At 37.6% G+C, this 22,292-nt stretch overlaps 1 long non-coding RNA gene across 1 annotated transcript; it reads right to left on the reverse strand.

Moving 5' to 3' along the window:
- Positions 1 to 7,916: 7,916 nt before the first annotated feature.
- On the reverse strand, positions 7,917 to 9,228 carry LOC127806814 (uncharacterized). The gene is made up of 2 exons (XR_008024501.1): positions 8,765 to 9,228; positions 7,917 to 8,556 (listed from the first exon to the last, which is right to left on the reverse strand). It is a non-coding gene; the product is annotated as an uncharacterized LOC127806814 (long non-coding RNA).
- Between the last annotated feature and the right edge of the window lie 13,064 nt (positions 9,229 to 22,292).

The following is a 22,292-nucleotide window of genomic DNA, read 5'->3' on the forward strand; positions in this document are numbered from 1 at the left end:
GATTTCTCCCTTACAAACATTCATTCATCGAACCTTAAATTACAAAACCCAAACGGAAATCACTTCAGTTACACATCATTGTCTCTCACTTTCAAACTTGTGCAAAGGAAAAAATGAGGAGCAAATATAATCATAATTATGTATAAATTGGGAGCCATGTCGAATAAACATAGAATGAATTTAGTAAATCCTTAAGCCCCGAGTTCAACACACAAGTGAATAACAACATCAAATAAGGAAAAGAGTTATTTTGAGTTTCTTTCTTTCTTCCTTCAGCTTATGCTTTGAATTACATGGAACCTTTCTTTTTACAAGCACATATAGTCTAGCAATAACCAGCAAACCATGTAAATTATAGTCTAGCAATAACCAGAAAGCAACAATTGCTAATCCAACATAAAAGTATCCCTATTGATGGGCAACTCCAAACCAAACCACAATTAACACAAAAATGAAAATCCAGTTGACAAATTGAAGTTTTACATATGCATAGGCACTCAAAAACATGAAATAACATTGTATCCCAACCTACCATTGTCTTCAAGAACAACAACAACATATTAGAAAGACAGACAAACAGACAGATAGATCGATGAGAACAAGGCGGCCAGAGAAATGGCAGTGCTCTTATTCTGATGAAAGAGAGAGAGAGACGGTGGCATGAAATGGCCGGCACGAGAAACGACGATTGAATATGGGGGCTTTTGGTGCCCTAACCCTTACTTTCTCTCTCCACGAATGGGGAAGGTCAGTTGGCGACATGTGATTTTTACAATATTGTTGAGGGGTAAAGGGTATTTTTGTCAAAGCAAAATTGGTTTTGGGAAGGCTGTCAGTAAAGCTATCTGGCAAAGTAGCAAAACTCAATAAATATTGCAATTCGACAAGAATCGCAATTTAAATGAAGCACAACTGGACGAACAAACTATGTAACGCTTTTATACTCATTTAGGGGACTCACCGCTGTGGCCCTTGGCTTGGACTTCCTTGCACTCATTATTACTACATTTTTTTTGCTGTGCAATGCATAATGTGCCATTAGTTTTCAAGTAAAATTTATTTTTAATTTCCTCATTTCAGGCACCCATTGCCATTGTGGCACCATGGGCTTGCTTATTCTCAAGATCACATTTCTTTTTTATGACTCAAGTGTCTGAGCTTCACCCGAATAATTTTAGAAAGAACAGCATTCACCTCTGAGTAAATCTAGATATGATCACAGCTTATACACACTCGGAGTGGACATTCAGAAAACTGTTATCCTCCCCGTGAACCCCACATTTACGTCATGCGGATGGGACCTCTGGAAGGGCAACAGGCGCACCATAACCTTGCCTCTACATGGCCTACTTGTCTCCAAGCCTTACTATTGTCTTCCAGTAATAATTCGATATTCCAAGACGCCACAAGAATCCAAACCTCCAATGGTCATATTATCCTCCTTGTGTTTTATCGCTACGCCATGCCCGTGGGGGTTAAGAATCACATTTTTTATTATGCAATGCATTAACCATTAGTTTTGAAGTTGAGTTTATTTTTAATTTGCTAAAATGCAAGGAATATAAACACTATCAATGAAATTTTAACAACACTTAAATTTTTTTTAACAAAATATATGATTAGTTAAATATATTACAAAATAAAACACGAGCTTTCTTAACTAGTTATAGTGATTTTTGCTAGTTCGAAACATAAAATATCTAGTAATTTGAGACACTGTGTATTTTATGGAATTAAAAATTTTATTATTCTATAGTAGAAATTTATGTTTTAAATCAATTACATATGAATTAAATTAAAAATAATGAAACTTCAAATTGCAAATTAACGAATTATAAACTATTCATTTATATCAATTTAATTTAAAATTTTAATTCTTTACCAATTTTACAATAAAGCTAAACTTAAATAATTAATCCTCTTATATGCATTAATTATTTTATTTTTCTTCCTATTTTAGAAGATAGTGAGTTATGGAAAACATTTTTCAATTTTTATACCAAAATTTCTATAAAAAATTCAAAAAATAAAAAAAATCCATTATTAATCTAAAAAATTAACATATATAATTACAAAAAAAAATAAACAAAGAAGTTTTTATTTTATGCAATTGTAATGTATTATGCCCAAATAAATGAGCTAAAGTGTGAAAACACATTGGGTCAACCCATCTCAAGATTAATTGAAAAGGGTTGTATGGCTAAGGAAAAGGGTTGGCTGAGTATGGACCTAAAGACTTGGCCAAGCGCGGTCTTGTCGCACCACACGGCTGCTTATCGCCACCACCTAATGCCACGTGTCCTAATTGCCACATTGCCATTTTTCCACCTTTCCTACATTTTCTCCCCTATATAAACCCCCCCGAGAAATCGGAGATGTAGTGGCCCACTCCCAAATAGTCCCACTAGCATAAGATATCCGAAAGGAGATCGTCATAAGGAGAATATAGAACAATAACATATAACACCACATTACAATCCTTAGATAAATTCAGTGGAAGTTAACATAAAAGTTTACAACATCTTGGCATCATAGCCTACACAAAATGAAATATAAGGGCACTAACAAATTTTACAACATAAAATTTCCTCACACATGCCCTTTTCACACACACTAACATAGACGATCTAATCTGGGAGATCTCTATATACCTCTAACCCTGGGCTCTAGTCCAACTGGACTCGTCCTCAACCACTGCTTAACCTTTACCTAGAATGACATAAGAGTACAAAAAGATGAACCACAAGACTCAGCAAGTATATTTATAAAGCATGGATATATAGAATCAAAGGCATGGATAATCAAGATAGAGCAAACAGCAACTCTATGAGAAGATATCGGTATAACACAACTCATGAGTTTTCCATTTATGTCAATTTCCCATGCTATGATTATTATACATATCATGTAGTCATTTCCATGCTTATGCACATGCACCAATAGTAAGGAATTTTCCACATAATTCCCAAGGCTCCCATAACCAATATATCCATGCATGAATATATATATGCATCATGAAAATACATCAACAATTAATAACAATTTGAGCCTCGCCTACTGGGTTGATGGCTACCTCACTCATGTCAGGCGCTCATATGATATCCTTTTCTCACCCATAGACATAGCCACCACGCAAAATAATAGATGCGCAAATATAATAATCATGCATCACACATACATATCCCAATTTCATGTGTCATTCCTTAAGAAATATAAGGCGATACAAAGCCCTATTGAGGCTTTTGAATAAAATACTTCAAAATTTAAGAAGAATGATCAAGGGTAAACATCACCTCAATTATAGAAAGAATAGCCAACATAAATGGATTTAATTAGGCAAAATTTTAGAAAATTTCTAAATTTTGAAGTCTAACTTCAAGGGCCTATTTCGAGCTCATATCTCAGTTAAATATCTGAATCATATATCAAATCAAAGCCTTAGATCTCTAGTTTATGAAAAAAAATCAGATCTAGAATTGGAAATAACCACAATGAGTTATTGACCAATAACCGAAGCAAGGCATATTACACGGTATAGGAAATTTCATGATTCAAGTAGATATTTCACAGGGCATTTATAGGCTCAATACTTGGCCAAAAATTCCAAGTAATATATCAAAACGAAACTCAAGAAGTCTAGTTTACATCACAAAAACTGATCTTAATTTGGATGTAAACACAGAAAGTTATAGGCCAAAAATCAGAGTAATGACAGATTACACGAAAATAAAATTTCCAGATTCGAGTAAATATTTCATAGGGCACTTACATGCTCAATACTTGGCCAAAAATTCCAAGTAATGTATCAAAACGAAGCTCAAGAAGTCTAATTTACATCACAACAAACAGATCTTAATTTGTATGTAAACACAGAAAGTTATGGACCAAAACCGGAGTAATGACAGATTACACGAAAATAAAATTTCCAGATACAAATAGATGTTTCACAGGGCACTTATAGGCTCAATACTTGGCCAAAAATTCCAAGCAATATATTAAAATGAATCTCAATAAGTCTAGTTTACATCACAACAAATAGATCTTAATTTGGATGTAAACACAGAAAGTAATAAGCCAAAAATCAGAATAATGACAGATTACACAAAACATAATTTCTAGATTTGAGTAGATATTTCACAGGACATTTATATGCTCAATACTTGGACAAAAATTCCAAGTAATACATCAAAACGAAGATCAAGAAGTCTAGTTTACAAGGCAACAAATAGATCTCAATTTGGATATCAATATAGAAAGTTATAGCCTGAAATGTACAACATGCGCAAGTTAGCCGAAAATTTAATAATTTCAAAATGAAGAACGCGGAAAGAATGGAACTTGCCTTAAATGTAGAAACCGAATTTAGAGAAAAAGAAGCCTGATAAATACTGCAAAGACACACCCCTTGAAGCTCCAAATCAGCAAAAGAAAAAAAAAGAAGAAATACTAACAGAGAAGAGAGAGAGAGAGAGAGGGGGGGGGGGGGGGGGGGGGGGAACAAGAAAGCAAGAAGGAGGAAAGTAAGGAGGTAAATGGGGGAATACCTACCACCCCACCCTCATTTATGTTTTCTCAATTTTGCCCATCCCACTTGTACACACACACATATATTTTCATGCACTTTTATGTCATTTGTCACTCATTTAATTTTTCTTTTAAATTTAAATTATCCTTTTGTGAATGGGCTCAAGCCCAGACTTATTCATCCTTCACATATAATTTAAGCTCAACTCATTTAATTAGGCCCAACATCTCATAAAACCTAAAAGACTTATTTTCAACTTGGCCCAACACTTAAGGCCCAAAAGTTCTATTTTTCACTTGGTCCAACCCACTTCATTTAAAATCAACTATGGACTCAATCTATACATAGTTAGGCCCAATCCATTAAAAATTGTTTCATTTAAATTATAACTATCATTTGCCATGGGTTATCTCACATTGACCCAAATCTAGCTTCATTAAATCCTCAACCCATTTTATTTAATTTTAAAATATTGTCATTATATATATATATACCAAAATGAAATAAATATCAATAATGGCATATACCCAATAACAGGTCGTTACAGGAGAACATGAATGACTTGAGGAATTGCCGCACCACGTGGTAGTGCTTATGAATTGGCACTACCACCATCGATGGCTGGAATGCACCCCATATTTCATGTGTCGATGTTACGTGGGGTTATTGGAGATCCCTCTCACGTTTTGCCCCCAACATCACCCACTATGATCCAACCAAGTTTGCAATATGAAAAGCAACCTGTTAAGATTTTAGATAGACATGTCAGAAAGCTTAGATCTAAAGAAATAACTTCCATTAAAGTCGAGTGGAACAACCATAATGAAGATTAAGCCACTTGGGAGATGGAAGATGCCATGAAAGAGAAATACCCCTATTTGTTCCTCTAATATTCGAGGACAAATTTTTATAAGGGGGGAGAATGTAAAGATTTAAATATATATATAATAATTAAATAATAATAATAATAATAAAATTAAATAAAAAGAAAAGAAAAAAATAATAAAAATAAAAATATAAAAAGGGAAAGGAGGTGCGCGGGCAGCCCCCAGATCGGTTCTTTCTTTCTCTCTCTCTCTTTCTCAGGTTTGCTGGTTTCTCGCGATCTGATCATCCGATCTTATATCCGACTTCACTTTCACTGTTTAAGTGCCCCTGATCTACAATGAGGTAAGTGTTTTGGGTTGATCTTTGATAGTTTTTCTATTGTTTCATGAGATGTATGTATATAGGCGAGATTTGGGTATTGGCCAAATGTTTAAACTTAGATCTACGGAGATCTGACCGTTGGATTTTGTAGGTTTTGGGAAATGATGGTCGGAATAGTTGAGGTTGTCGGATGGTGGTCTCAAATTGCTGAAAATCATAGGCCACGGTGTCTGGCGACGATTAGCAGCGAGTTTTTCATTTTGACTAAAAATTAAATCCTAGATCTACGAAAATCTAACCGTTCGATCTTAGTCATTTTTGGATATGCTGGTCCTCTTGGTGTAGCGCATCTCATGGTAGCCTCCGATCGTCAAAAAAGTTTCCAGCGGCCGACGATGAGTAGAACGTGTCCCTATGTTGGCCAAAAATTATATTTTTAGATATGCTAAAATCTAACCTTCTGATGGCTCTCATTTTTAGATATGTTGATGTTTGTGGCGAGGGCTTCGAAATGGTATGTTGGTCGGCCATATCATCGTCGGTCGGTGGCGGTCGAATGTGGGGGAACAAAATAAAAATAAAAATAAATAAAAAAGGGCTTTTGGGTTCGAGTAGGTCGAGTAAGGTTTTGGCTCAGGATGGCGGGGTCCGATTGGGTTATAGAATGACCCAATGTGTTGGGCAGGGTTTGACCCAGTTGTGGCAGCTCTTGGGTTGGCCCACTCGACTTGCTTTACCTTCTTGTCGCTTGTCCTTGAACCTAGAATAACTTGGTTGGTTGGTCCTACTCAGGAAAACGACGCCAGTCTAATTTGGGTTTTCTTTAGGTCTATTGGAATTGACGATGTGACTAGCGAGTCACTTTGTTGATCGGGGTTCTAAGGACGAAGACCTATTAGATGATTCGAGACCGAGTAAGACTGACCCTCCCGAGTGTGTTCTAGGCTAGCCTATGATGATGACTTGGGTTTATCCTGAATCCCGATTTATGATGGATTTATTTCATTCTGAGGCTAGCACATTGCAATTTTTTTTAAAGCCATCTATTAAATCACTAATTAGTTAATTATTAAGCTTTTAAAAAAATTACCAATTAAGTTATAAATATATTTTTGTGGAAAAACTTTAAAATATTACCTATATTAAAAGAAATCTAGTTTATGGGTGAATATAGAAATATATATATATATTTTATTCTTATTGCAGCCTATAAGTGAGTGTATAGCTCCACTATATACTTACGCGTAGCATGCATGACGAGACATGATGACGTAGTGGATGGCTAAGCTCGACGAATTTCATGACACCAAATTCAAATATTGTGCGTGTCAAGGTATAAAATAATCGATTCAGGGTGTTAGGCAATAGTTGAGATCTTTGATAATTTTCATTACATCGCTATTTTTATTACCCAAAGGTGACCACCTTGTTCTATTCATTGTAGGCTTTGATTCTCAAGATTTCGCTCGATCTTCTCCCCAGGTCAGGACTTGAGTCATTCATTCCCGGGCAAGTAGACAGGATATGTTCTGTTTACCTTATATTATGCACATATATACTGTTCCATGCATAACTTGTACATGATTTTTATATGCGGATCATAGAAAAATACTTTTAAATGTTTCTAAAATAAATAAAATATTTTCATCATACTGAGAGAGACATAAGTATAAAGATTATAAATGATACCCTAACTGATTTCTTGTCTTTGAGTATATGAAATATTGAATGATATGGTGCATTTTAGGCACCACAAGAAATAATAAATGGTTATGACTTGTGCATTAAGTAGGGTATCATTTGCATTATTAGAGGACTAATTGGTAGATTCCCTGGTGACTCACAGCAGGAAAAGATCATGGTACTGTGAGGCTTGGCATGCCAAGGCCATGAGAGACATGGATAGTATGTTTCAGCACTGCTATCACGTGGGCTATCATGGTATTATAGTGTGATGATGATATATGTGCCAGTATATGTACTTGTGTGCATGTGTGTATAGGCGTTAGACCAATTTTTACTAGTGGGTCCTCAGATTCGGTGCATACATCGCTTATAAAAAGTTAGGAGACTTAGGTGGTTAGGTGAGCAACTTACGGGAGTTGTAACAGCCCACTTCTTTAGGGCGTGTTATGCCTTAGGAAATTTGGTCTTTTTTTTTTTCTTTACATTATCCCGAAATTCCCCAAGATCTTATCTAGTGCGAGATATCTACACTAGAAAATAAATACAAAGCGGAAGCTGAATCGAACCTGCTCATATAATAATAACTAGACATGATATTCATTACAAAGTTAATTCATAAGCGTCTGACAATACAATGTACATAATTCTTAAACTACTCATATTACAACATAACATGATACATTTACTCGCTTCTTGACGTCTCACGTTACTACATATCACCATTCTCGGAATCATCTCTGCAAGTCCCGATTGGAACGTTGAATGTTCCAGGGGCGAACCCAAGTTAGATGATGAACCATCTAAGTAAGGGTACATAATGCTATGTCATGAATGTATGCAATGTCTTTCATCGTAGGTGTCAACTGCACCCCTCATGCTACCTACCATTTTAGCGGCCACCTCTTTCGAAGCCGGGGTGTATGGGTGCACCCTTGGTAAGGCAGCGGTGCCAGTTCGTACCCCCTACGGCCTCATATGCGTGTGATCAATAATATCAACGTGTGCTTATGCATTTCATAGACATGTATGCGGTCTACGTGATGGTTACATATCAGGGCATGTCAATATGATGAAAACATTTCGAGGAAGTACCACTTACCTTTTAGAGTTTATCGGGCTACCTCGAAATTCTTGCCTCGATTTGCGTGCCAACCTCAAAATTTGCGCGAGTCTCTTCAATTCAGCCTCAACGTATCCTAATCACCATAATTATTTAAGTAAACATTAAAACCTATTTTTTCATAATTTCTGGCATTTTCTATAATTTTCTCTCTATTTATTCCTATTTTTTCCTTAATAAATCAAGATTAACTATTTCTAAAATATTTTCTTAAATATTTCACTATAACAACTCATAAAATAATATTCTTGAATTTCTGGAATTCTCTAAGGAATTTTACTCACCTTAACTTAGCATCTCCAGTTTCTTCGGTATGCGTGCTCTAATCCTTGAAACGCGTGCCCGGGCTGTTTTTCTCACTAAAATCTTCAGGATATCATTACATCTTCATTTCCTAATTTTCAAAATTTTTCTAGAACTTTTCAACATTTTTCCCAATTTCCTTTTCTTTTTTTCTTCCTTTTCTTTCTTTTCTTTTCTTTCTTTTCTTTTTCTTTCTTTTTCTTTTCTTTCTTCTTTTTCTTTTTCCCTTCTCCTCCTTCTTCTTCCTCTGCACCGCGCCTGCAGCTCCCGCGCGCTCCAGCCGCCGCGGCCGCCACCGCGAACTGCCACTCGGCCCTCCGCCGCCGGCCGCCTCGGCCTCTCGGACCCGGGCGCCACGCACCACCGCCCTCAGCCGCAACTGCTGCCGCCATCGCAGCAACTTGCTGCGCATCGGCCATGGCTGCCATGGCCGATAGAACCAGCTGCTGCCGAGTGACTGCTACACTACCCTGCACATTTATTTATCAAAACTACAACCAAATTCATCCGACGTCAATCCTCTTATTAAAGCAGGTGTAGGGCGATTATACTCGCCAGTGTGCGAGTGTGCGTGTAGTACAATTTTAAATTTATATTTCGGTGAGTCCGAGTCGATTCACAGGGAGATTATTTATTGATGAAAATGAAGATCACAAAATATTTGATTTTAAGAGGTAATTAAGATGATCTAAAGACAATAATTAAAGCTAAACTAATACTGAATTTAAGTAGCTTGGGTCAAGGCAATTTCAGTGTCAAAACCAATTAATTCCCAATTTGATAGAAAAGATCAGCAATATTCATCTGAATTAAGTTTTACAGCTCTGTTAGTAAATTTAGTTCAAGATAATGGTAATTCTTGTTTAAGCAATATCCATACATGGCATGGAAATTCTAAGTTAAGCAATTACCATAAATTGAACTATATTCCATAGACAGAATTTATAGATATAGATTAATCATTTAGGCTTGTGTATGAAAACGTTTCCAGATCTAGCAATCTCCATACGTGGCATGAAAATTCTAAGTTAGGCTTATGCTTCAATCCAAACTTAAAGATACACTATACGCACACTGCTCAAATTGAATCAGATTAATATTACATATTTTAAGCGCAGCTTTCTTTGGGAATCATTGGCGTTGGACACTGTCCTTGCCTTAACCCAAGAATGGATTTAGCTACTCATCTTCATTTTAAAATAAATTGGCAGGAATTTAAATAACGGGAATTAAAAGACAATATTTAAAAGACTATTTTTTAACCGACCATATAGGCGGTATATAATGAAAAGACAATAATTGAAAGACTATTTTGAACCGACTATATAGGCGGTATGTAATTGAAAGACTATTTTGAACCGACCATATAGGCGGTATGTAATTGAAAGACAATAATTGAAAGACTATTTTGAACCGACCATATAGGCGGTATATAATAAAAAGACAATATGAATAACATAATATAACTATATGGAAACAAAGGTTAAAGATTTAAGAGAAAAATTCTAAGAACAAAACTATATAGAAACTAAAGTTGAAAATTTAAGAGAGAAATCTAAAGATCACAATTATACTTTCATTATAAGAAAATCCAATCCTTACAAATGCACCCTAAGTGCTCTATTTATAGGCTAGAAAATGTAATGGAAACTATTCAATTATATAATTTAATAATACAAAATATCTAATTAATGATGTAAGCGATGATGTAATTCCAACTCATGATGTAAGCGATGATGTCACTCCAACCCATGATGTAAGCGATGATATCATCAATTTGTGAGACTTGGGCTTTTCATATTTTTGGGCTTGGGCCTTGCTTGTGTTGGGCTTGGGCTTGAACCTTCCTTGTGTTGGGCTTGGGCTTGGGCCTTCCTTGTGTTGGGCTTGGGCTTGGGCCTTACTTGTGTTAGGCTTGGGCCTGGGCTTTCCATATTTTTATATTATTATATTATTATATATATTATATTTATTTTTTTTATATTTTATATATTTTATATATATTTTTATATTAATATTTTAAACATGCACAAAATCACAAAATGCATAATAATATTCAATTTAAACTATTTTAAGATCAAAATAAGGGTGAAATTATAATAAAATTTTTACAAAATTGATCACTAATCACCGAGGTCTCCAGCCTCCTTGCCGACGCCTTCGCCGCTGCTAGCGCCTCCCGCCGGCCCCCGACCTCGCTGGAGGCTGCTCGCGCAGCACCGCCGGCCGCGCCCAGCCGCTGCTCGAGGCTCTGTTCACTGCGCGTCGGCCATGGCCACGCTGAGCTTGCTGCCATGGCCGTTCGCTGCTGCAACGGTCACTTCCGTTGCTTCCTTGCGCCACCGCAAGCCGCCCGGACGTTACCGCCATCCTCCGTTGCGCCTTCCCCCTGCTGCTCCTCCTTCCTTGACCACCATGGCCGAGCATCGAAGCTTTGCTTCTCGGCCATGGTTGCTGGAAATGGCCATTCCTCGGCCACTCACTCTCTCACCCGATTTCTCTCTCTCTCTCTCTCTCGATCTCCCTTGCTTTGGTGCTTCTCAATCGACCGATCTTCTTGCCTATTTATAGGCAGCCATGGACGAACGTAGATATATATATATATATGTTATACATTACATTAATAACATAATCCCTCAAAATCGGCTGCCAAATCCCCGTGAATCCCGCTGCAACCATTTTCCTTAAACCCTGCTGCCATGATCGTCCAATTGCAGCCCAAAATCGCGGCCATTAATGCTTCTCAGAAGCTGGCCGCGCACATGCGTATATATATATATATATATGTGCAATTATGTATTATGTTAATAAATTACATATTTAAACTTAAGAAAATTACATATAATCCCTAATTTATTTTAATATCACTTGAGAATTTTCTTATTGCAACTATGCCCTCAAATACCGATTAGACTTGCATTTAATACTGAGAATTCATAATTAATAACTTAAATTTTACTCGATATAGATGATTCTGTCCCAATGCCCTCACCGGGCTATCGTTTCATCCTGAAACTACTGAAGGGTTGCTCGTTATGCAAAATCGGAGCCCCCCTAGGCTTCCGTTGATTTTCGGGAGTCTTCTACAACGATTCGATTTTATAGCCTAAATAACAGCTGTATTTTAGCTGTACCGAAAATTGTTCCCGATCCGATTTCTTTCAATACCATAAATCCTATCTCGATACGCTCATCGAAACCATATAATTTTCCTTAGATAATTTCACTCCGAGGCATTCCCTGCAGTTGATTTGGTACCTGAAATTGCTATAAAATCAATTTTTTGGTATTCTAAACTCATCAAAATTACGTGGCATCCTCATACGAACATGGGGTATTACAGGGGTTGTCTCTAAGCACCTACTTTTTCTTCACTATGTTTTTTTCTTTTGAACCTTAAATTATGTAAACCCATAATGTAATATCCCAAATCTTTAAAAAGGGCTCAAGAGTAATTTTAAATGTGGGCCATAGGTGAAATTATTAAAAGAATAAGGACTTAAGTATAATTTCTTATAGTTATCAGTATCGAATCGACTACAGGGAATGTCCCAGAGTGTAAATGTCTAAGGGAAATGATATAGTCTCGATGAGTGTTTCGAGATAGGATTTATCGTATTAAAAGAAATTGGAATCGAGACAGTTTTCGGAACAGATTCAATTCATGCTGGAAAACTGAATCATCGTAGGAGACTTCCAGAAAATAAACGGAACTCTGAGGGAGCTCTAGTTTCGCGTAAAGATAAACCCTGTAGTGGTTTCAGGATGAAACAAATGTTTAGTGAGGACGCAAGGACGAATTTGTCCTTATCAAGTAAATCTTGAATTATTTTCAGTATCACAATGCAAATTAATTGGAATGATAGAAGGTGTATTTGCAATTAAAGAAGTTCCCAAATGAAAGAAGAATGAAATAAATGGATTAAATGTGCATTTTTCCATAATTATATTAGTGTAATATATATAAATATATATATGCACTGGCAAGAAATGGAAGACAGTGGATATGCACGCATATGTGTCGGCTGAGATTTGAGCCAGATTTGAAAGAAATTACAGCGGGATTTGAGGGAAAATTGGTTACATGATTTGAAGAGATTTGTCTGATTATGTAATGTGGAAGGTATATATATATATATACATATATGTGCAGTGTGTGAGTGTGAGTTGCAAAGAGTTTAGAGAGGGAGAGAAATGGCCGAGAGAGTGAGGGCAGAGAGAGAGCTTGGGGCTATAAATGGGATGGGATTCGGGAAGAAGAAGCAGAGAGAGAGCAACCGAAAGCATAGAAAGAGAAATGGGAAGTGAAAGAAAGGGAGATAGATGAGTGGGTGTAACACCCCACTTTCTCGGGAGCTTAGCAAGAGAGGGTGTTCCCAAATCAAAATGTATAAATATTTCATAAAATATTTCACATTTGTCAACAATGGAAGAATCTAGGAAACAATTTAAGTGTACTGAATAGCCGAATAGATAGGAGGGCCCTGGGACGCACATGACTAAAAAGAATGAGATACCCATAGCGAGCATAGTAAGACAAGATTTTTAGTGTCGAGAGGAATCGAATCAAGAACTGTTTTCGGTACATCTTCGGACCAGCTTAGACAATCAAATCGTCGTAAAGGAGTCCCAGAAAAGGCAATGGGGCCCCGAAGAAAGTTAAACTTTACATGAGAAATGACCATAGAGAAGGTTCGGGGTAAAGCAAAGGAATTCGCTATCAAATGGAAATTCACATAAGTTACAGGCCAAAGCGTAATTTTGGAAAATTCTCGAGAGAGGTTGAAACGTCATTGTTTCTGAAACTTCGAGAGTTAAATGAGAAGTTTAGGACATGAGAGTCTCAACGGAAGTTTTGGAAAACTTTGGGACTTTGTGGAAATGGCCGAAATGACATTTCAAAAATTTAAGGGGTGAAAGTATAATTTTCAAAAAAAGTATCCAAGGCCAACCAACTATCCAATCGCCAAATTCGGCCATGGGAGACTCGAGAAAGTGGCTGGGGGGCCTCAGAGCAAGGCCAAGACAAACTTCTTGGCCGACAAATGGCCAAAATCGCGTCGGAATTGGCCAACTTTCGACTGAAAGTTTGGGCACTAAAAATCAATTTTAAGGGCTCTTTCGGTGGATTTTGGACTCATTTGGGACAAGAAAGGAAGTTAATGACCTTGGATGAAGCGAAATTAGTCGTTTTATGGGTCGAATTCAAGTATAAATAGAGCCTATAGTGGCCGAGGGTTTTACAAGTTTTGAGCTTCGTTTTTGAATGAATTGAGGGATGCAATTAAGGGGCTTTTGTTGCCCATGAGTTGAGGATCAATTCTGAAAAATTTGGAGGGTTTTCGAGTGCATTTGATGGGGTTTTGAAGAGTCGCTGGAGTTTGAGGCGGACGGGGCTTTGGCAGGCCGGTTGAGGCCCTTCCAATGCTCTTTTCAGGCCATTTGAGGTGCCATTAGGATCGACTAAAAATGAGGATCGTCGAGGTGCAAAAATCTCCCATCGCTAGTATGCCATCGCCGGAGAAGACAACTGGCGCGTGAAGCTCATGCGCCAACCTTCACGTGCAGCCACTCGCCCTAGTGCGTGCGGGCGCATGGCCAATCAAGTTTTTTCAAATTTTTTTAATATTTTTCTAATTTAATTTTATGAATTTTTATGAAAAAATATTTGAAAAAATTTTGATGTAGGCATTTATTTTGAAATACTAGAGAAGAAAATTGGAGAAAAATAGAGAAAAAGGTAAGAAAATTATGGAAAAATAAGTTTTGGTAATTATTTAAATAAATATCTTGGATAGGGTGCTTTGGGACTTGAGGTGAAGTAGTTTGTGCTATTTTAGAGATTTGGCACGAAAACTAAGGTGGTGCACGCTTTTTGAGATATTCGAGTTTTGTGAAAGGCAAGTGGTACTACTCAACTGGATTTAGTTTATAAAGATGGTTTATAAGTGGTTCGACCCAAAAAAATCTGATTTTATGTAAATGGTCTTATCATGTTGTCATGTTTTGATGTGAACATGTCATGTAGCTTGCATTTACATGTATTGATGATGAAATATGCATATGAGTACGATAAGATTCACGGTCATACGTTGCATGGGTTTGGAATTAGGGACTGGCGCCATTGCTTTGCCAATGGTGCACCCATACACCTCGATCTGGCAGGGAGACTGTAAAAATGACGGGTAATAGTAAGGTGCGGTTGACCCAAACATAAGAATAATGATATTATGTGCATTACATTCATACATGTGTATTAAATATTTTGTTCCCTTGCTTAAATGATTCATCATCTAAAATGAGCTTTGCCCTTAGGATATTCAAACGTTCCAGATGGAGATTGTATAAAAAACGAGGATGAATGAGGCATGAAATGGCACTTAGCAAAGTGCATGATGAATTGAATGTATGTTATGTAGCCCATGTATTCAAGTTCTACTACTTTAAATTCTGAACGTTTTGATCATTAGGAATGATGATGTGTAATCTCATTTATGATTAATGATGATGTATAACCTTATTTGTGATTAATGTTAAGATGTTAGGTTTGATTCTAGCTTCCACATTTTATGTTATGAAGTTTCTCTTTCGAGATAAATATATGGAAATTTTGGGATGGATATGAGGAATGATATGGTTTAGTAATTAGTATTAAGAAAAAAAATTATTAACTCAGAATTATTCTAAGTTATAACATGCTCGAGAAAGTGGGGTGTTACAATACATATACTTGTTATTCATCTTAGTATTATGTTATTGTATCCATGATGTTATTCCTAGCATTTTTATTTCCTACTCTCCTAGTGGGCATGGCATACCTTATACTTGCGAGTCCACAAGACTCACCTTTTTAAAAAAAAAAAATATTTTCAGGAGATTCTTCTTTTGAATACTAGTTCAGCAAATCTTCTAGTATGATGTCAAACCTATTTTGATTCCTGATTTGATATAGGATGCTCTGTGGAGACGCATACTTATTGTTGAGTCTATTCTTTTGTACCTTATTTTTTGTGGTACACATTTGTACCAAAAGCTCGCGATATGGGACTGTATATGTATTTATGATAGTAGGATAATGGATATTCATTTTGTAGCTTTTGTATATGAGATATCGAGATTTTTTTTTTAGTGGGAAGTTGATATAGTATTTTAATTCCTGTCTCTATTTCTCAGTATTATTAATGCTTATAGAAAATCAAGTTAAAAAAAAGGCTTACTAATTCACGGTGGGGCTGCTAGGCCTAAAGATTAATGTCGGTCAGGACCTATTAGAAATCAGGTCGTGACAAGTAGTCTTGGTAATATCTAATTTAAATATTTTTTTTTTATCTTCCGAAGCTTTTTTTTTGGTTAAGAAGAGGCTTGAGCTGAACCGTTGACAACCCTGGTACTGTGAGAGGTTTAAAAGAGAAAATCTAAAGCAAGTTCTTATCATTCTCCTTCCACTTGGCCAGCTCTCAATCATTTTATGCAAGTTATCATTCTTTCCATGCGAGTTCTTATGCTCTTTGATTGTTCGGTCAATTGGTTCCTAGTCTATCTGTGATTTACGCTTAAATTTTTTTATCCTTGAACACTTGCTTAATTTTATAGGGTTTGAATCGCCCTATAATTCTTGTAGAATGATGCCTAACCATGTGAGGATAGGTTCCTAGATGGTATTGGGGGTGGTGTTTATATGCTTACAACTTTATTTTATTATTGCATGGCTATGGGTGGTTGGCATTTGGGGGTCCATATGTTGAATATGCAAGGGCATGAGTATGCTAGTGTGTCGCGGGTGTGCGTTTAGAAAGCATCTGCATAGCATCCGTATTCCTATGTAGGTGTAGCATGACTTGATGTATGGCTTATAGGAGTTATGTATCATCGTCAATGTTGCAATAGCCTTACTATAACGCCCATTTTTTCAAATATACAATAAAGCTATCTGATATTCAGTACACGCTAATAGCAACCTCGGGCGTTATTGGAAATTCTTTATCAACGGAAGCAAGGATCGAACCTGAGTAGCTAAATATCTAAGATGTCCCATTTGTTTAACATAAACATACTAAAACATGCACCAAAGTGTCAAAACCGTTTTATGAAACCATAATAGCCTCTCGGATACACAAGTGCTCGTGGTACAACCATAAGAACGCACACGTACAACATTCCTTCTAAAGTATCCTAGCTGCTATTTACAATACAACAATCGAAATTATAAATTTATACAACGGTTACAAAGAAACATTAAAGCTATGCCTCTACCACCTCCTTTCCTCGCTTGAGCTTGCACCTGTAGTACCTGGCACATCTAGAACGATGAATGTTTCAGGGGTATGAAACACCCAAGTTAGATAATTATATCTAAGTGAGTGGTACAAGAAAGGAAATAATGCATGCAAAGGCAATATGCAATTATGTCATGAAATATGTAGAATTAAGTACGAAATCTTCCCAAGATCATGAAAACTCCCTTGTGGTAGCCGTGCCAAGATATTGCAATCATCCCTGCTAGTTATCATGTCTACACTTCTTAGCTCCTTTACACGAGCCTAGCCCCATTACACGGGCAAATGACCTCAGTTACTCATGATAACCCATCAACTAGCCACAACTTCCACAATGATAGAAACAATATGCTCAACCAAGGAAAACATGGAATGTAGAAAGGCTATGCTTCAACCAAAGGAAATCACAAGACATAAGGCACACACCACACAAAAAATGACACACAAGTGATCAAGAGGAAGCAAAGCACATGCATGAACAATTTACAACCATGCCAGGATGTTGCCTCTGAACCTCTCGGCCCCCTTACACAGGTAAGAGATAGTGTTCTTACTTGCCATGTTTGAATCCCTCAGCCCTCTTACACAAGCTCGAGGTAGTCTCCGTACATGGGCTCTGTAACATCCCGCATCGAGCGATAGAAAGGACTGGAACAACTTACCCTGATGGGTCTACGCGAACTTCCCAGGGGGTCACCCATCCTTGGATTTTCCCAGGTCAAGCACGCTTAACCTTGGAGTTCTTTGCCTACATTCAGCCCAAAAGTTATCCAGCTAGTGTTGTTTCCTTCCTTACTTATCCTTGATATATACTACCCTCCTCTGGGCTCCTGGGGTATTACAGGCTCACGTGGTCAGCCCTCTTACACAGGCCCCGTGGTAGTTCACACATGACAAGTCACTAACTAGTCACAGTCACTAAAATGACATGATGTACGACAAAGCAAAATGAATATGATTTGCGAGCCACAAGCCACGCACGAGAGTCATCGTGTTCAAACCCAATGCAATAAAGTAGAAAGCATATGCTTGAAACAAAGGAAACATGAGACATAAGCAATAAACCACCAACAAATGAAACCGAGAGTGATTAAGAGGAAGTAAGAAGCATGCATAAACCACTCACCTTGGCTGTTTACTTTTCGGGTGTATCATTTATGCTCGTTAAGTTAGTTTTTCTATAGAAAACACGTATTTTCGTAAATCAATACCTAAATATTTTTATGTATTGTATTTTCGTAAATCAAAACATACTACACGTAAGTGTATAGTGGAACTACACACCCACTTATAGGCTGTAATAAGAATAATATATATATATTTCTATATTCACCCATAAACTATATTTCTTTTAATATAGATAATATTTTTAAAGTTTTTCTTTTTCAAAATACATATATATTTATATTTATAACTCAATTGGTATTTTTTTTAAAAACATAATAATTAATTAATTAGTGATTTAATAGATGGTTTAAAAGAATGATTTGCAATGTGTTAGCCTTAGAATAAAATGAATCTATCAGAAATCAGGATTTGGAATAAACCCAAGTCATCATCATAGGCTAGCCTAGAACGCACTTGGGGTCAGTCTCGCTCGGCCTCGAGTCATCTAATAGGGCTTCGTCCTTAGAACTTCGATTAATAAATTGACTTGCCAGTCACATTGCCAATTCTAAGAGACCTAAGGAGAACTCAAGTTAGATCAATGTCGATATCCAGAGTAGGACTAACCTAACTAAGTCATCCTAGGTTCACGAACAAACGACAAGAAGGGAAAACAAGTCGAGTGGACCAGCCCAAGGGGTGCCACAATTGGGTCAAACTATGCCCAACATATTGGACCATTCTATAACCCAATTAGGCCCCGCCATCCTAGGCCCAAAACTTTACTCGACCTGCTCAAACCCCAAAGGCCCTATTTTCTTTTCTTTTCTTTTTTTTTTCTTTTTCTTTTCTTTTTTTTTTTCCTCGACATTCTGTCGTCGCCGGCCAACGAAACATCGCTGACCAACATACCGAATCGAAGCCCTCACCAAAAACATCGACATATCTCAAAATGAGAGCCATTCAGATGGTTAGATTTTTACAGATCTAAAAATTAATTTTCGGCCAACATAGGGGCGCATTTTGGCAATTGCCGGTCGTCGATCATCGGCGACTTTTTCAATGATCGGAGGCTACCATGAGGTGCGCAACACCAAGGGACTTACATACCCAAAAATGAGAAAGATCGGATGGCTAGATTTTCGTAGATTTAGGGTTAAATTTTCAACCAAAAAAATAAAACTCATTGCTAATCGTCGCTAGCCACTGTGGCCAGAGATTTTCGACTATCTGAGACCACCATCCGACACCCTCGAGTATTCCGACAAACATATTCCAAAACCAAGCAAATCACACGGTCAGATATCCGTAGATCTGAGTTTAAACAATCGGCCAAAACCCAACCGCGCCTATATACATGGCTCTTGCAAAACAACAACAAAAACCAACGAAAATCACACCAAAGTACTTACCTCCTTATAGATCCGGAGCTCTTAAACGGCGAAATGAAGTTAGATAGGCGATTGAATGGTCGGATCTTAAGAACCACCAAGATCCGAGAGAGAGAGCACGTGCGCAAGAGAAAGTGAGAGAGATGATTTTTGTTAGGGGGGCTGCTCGTGCGCCTCCCCTTTTTCTTTTTATTTTCTGTTTTTTATATATATTATTTTATTTATTATTTATTATTATTATTATTATTATTATTATTATTATTATTATTATTATTATTATTATTATTATTATTATTTTCAGATCTTTACATTCTCCCCCCTTATAAAATTCGTCCTCGAATTTCAGGGGAATAAATAGGGATATTTCTCTTTCATGGCATCTTCCATCTCCCAAGTGGCCTCATCCTCACCATGATTGCACCACTGAACTTTAACGGAAGTTATTTCTTTAAATCTAAGTTTTCTGACTTGCCTATCTAAAATCTTAATAGGTTGCTCTTCATGTTGCAAGCTTGGTTGCATAATAATGGGTGCTGTCGGGGGCAAAACGTGAGAGGGATCTCCAATAACCTCGCGTAACATTGACACTTGAAATACGGGGTGCACTCCAACCATCGATGGTGGTAGTGCCAATTCATAAGCTATATTTCCAATTAGCCTAAGGACTTGGAAAGGTCCAACATACTGGGGACTGAGTTTGCCCTTCCTCCCAAACCTCATTACCCCATTCATAGGCGATACTCATAGGTACACTAAATCATCAACTGCGAACTCTAAGGGTCGACTCCTACGATCCGCATATGATTTCTGACAACTCTGAGCCGTCAAAAGTCTATCACGAACTACCTGGACAATCTCTATGCTTTGGCCGACCAAATATGGGTTAATAAGTCCTCTTTCAGCATCCTCAAACCAACCCAAGGGTGACCTACATCGTCGACCATACAACGCCTCGTAAGGTGCCATCTGTACGCTGGATTGATAGCTATTGTTATATGCAAATTCGACATACGACAAGTTCTTTTCCCAACTACCCTTGAAACCAAGGGCACACGCTTTAAGCATGTCCTCAAGTATTTGGATAGTCCTCTCTGACTGCCATCCGTTTGGGGGTGAAATGCAGTATTCAATGCTAATTGCGTACCTAAGGCCTCATGAAACAGGTACTCTATGATACCGTACAATCTCATGAATAAACTTCTGGGTTAATTGAGAGGTAGTAAATGACGTATGCACTGCAATAAAACGAGTTGTCTTTGTTAGGCAATCTACTACTACCCATACTGAATCATGTCCCGCAAGGGACCTTGACAATCCTGTAAACATATCCATGGTGATATGCTCCCATTTCCATTATGGAATTGGGATGTTCTCTAACAAGCCTCTTGGCCTCTTATGCTCCGCCTTCACTTACTGACAGACTTGGTAAGTTAGACACGTACGAGCAACATCTCCCTTAAGGTATGACCACCAAAACAATTGCTTTAGGTCCTGATACATCTTAGTAGTCCCTTGGTGAATGGCAAATCGAGAGTGATGAGCCTCCCTAAGGATCCTACTCCTCAACTAGTCCACCTCGGGGATACAAAGCCAAGTCCTAAATCTCAACACTTTAAAAGGGTCAACAGAAAAATCCAATGCCTTACCTTTTTCGATATCCTTAATAATCTTGGCTAGACTAGGGTCCTTAACTTGATCTACCTTAGTCTCCTCCATCAAGGTAGACCTAAACTCAATATGTGCCAAAAATTCTTGAGAATTAGATATCTCTAGATGTGCACCACTCCGCTCTAAACTACGTCACTGCTCCACTAACGGTCTCCTCCAATTGGAAATATGAGCAAGGCTGATCATAGACTTCCTACTCAAAGCATCTACTACTACGTTAGCCTTTCCTGGGTGGTATAAAATATGGACATCATAGTCTTTGAGGAGTTCCATCCACCTACGTTGTCTCAGATTCAGGTCCTTCTGGTAAAAAATGTACTTGAGGCTCTTATGATCTGTGAACACCTCACAGGTCTTGCTATACAAGTAATGCCGCCATATCTTGAGAGCAAATACTACGACATCCATCTCGAGATCATGAGTAGGATAGTTCTTCTCATGTTTCTTCAACATCCTAGAAGCATACGTAATAACTCTCCAACGCTGCATTAACACACATCCTAATCCAACCGTCAATGCATCATAGTGCATAACATAAGCCCCATTCCTTGACATTAGGGTCAACACTGGCGCTGTAGTCAAACATCGCTTCAACTCATTGAATCTTTGCTCGCCTGCATTTGACTACTCAAATTTTACATTCTTTTGGGTGAGATGCGTCATTGGTGCTGTAATCTTAGAAAAATCCTTCACAAAGCAACGGTAGTATCTTGCTAAACCTAGGAAACTACGTATTTCAGTGACTGTAGTGGGTCTAGGCCACTGTGCCACAACCTCTATCTTCTTTTGGTCCACTTAGATCCCTTGACTAGATATAACATGCGCCAAAAAGCCAACACTCTCTAGCCAAAACTCACACTTTGAAAACTTGGCATATAGCTTATCTCACGAAGGGCCTACAAAACCGTCCTAAGATGGTGCTCATGCTTAATATCACTCATCGAGTACACCAATATGTCATCTATGAACACGATGACAAATCGATCCAAGAAGGGTCGGAATACCCTATTCATCAAGTCCATGAATGCTACCGGGGCATTCGTCAACCTGAAGGACATCACCAAAAA

This window comes from Diospyros lotus, chromosome 7, assembly GCF_014633365.1.
Source record: "Diospyros lotus cultivar Yz01 chromosome 7, ASM1463336v1, whole genome shotgun sequence".
In the NCBI taxonomy this organism is placed as follows: Eukaryota; Viridiplantae; Streptophyta; class Magnoliopsida; order Ericales; family Ebenaceae; genus Diospyros; species Diospyros lotus.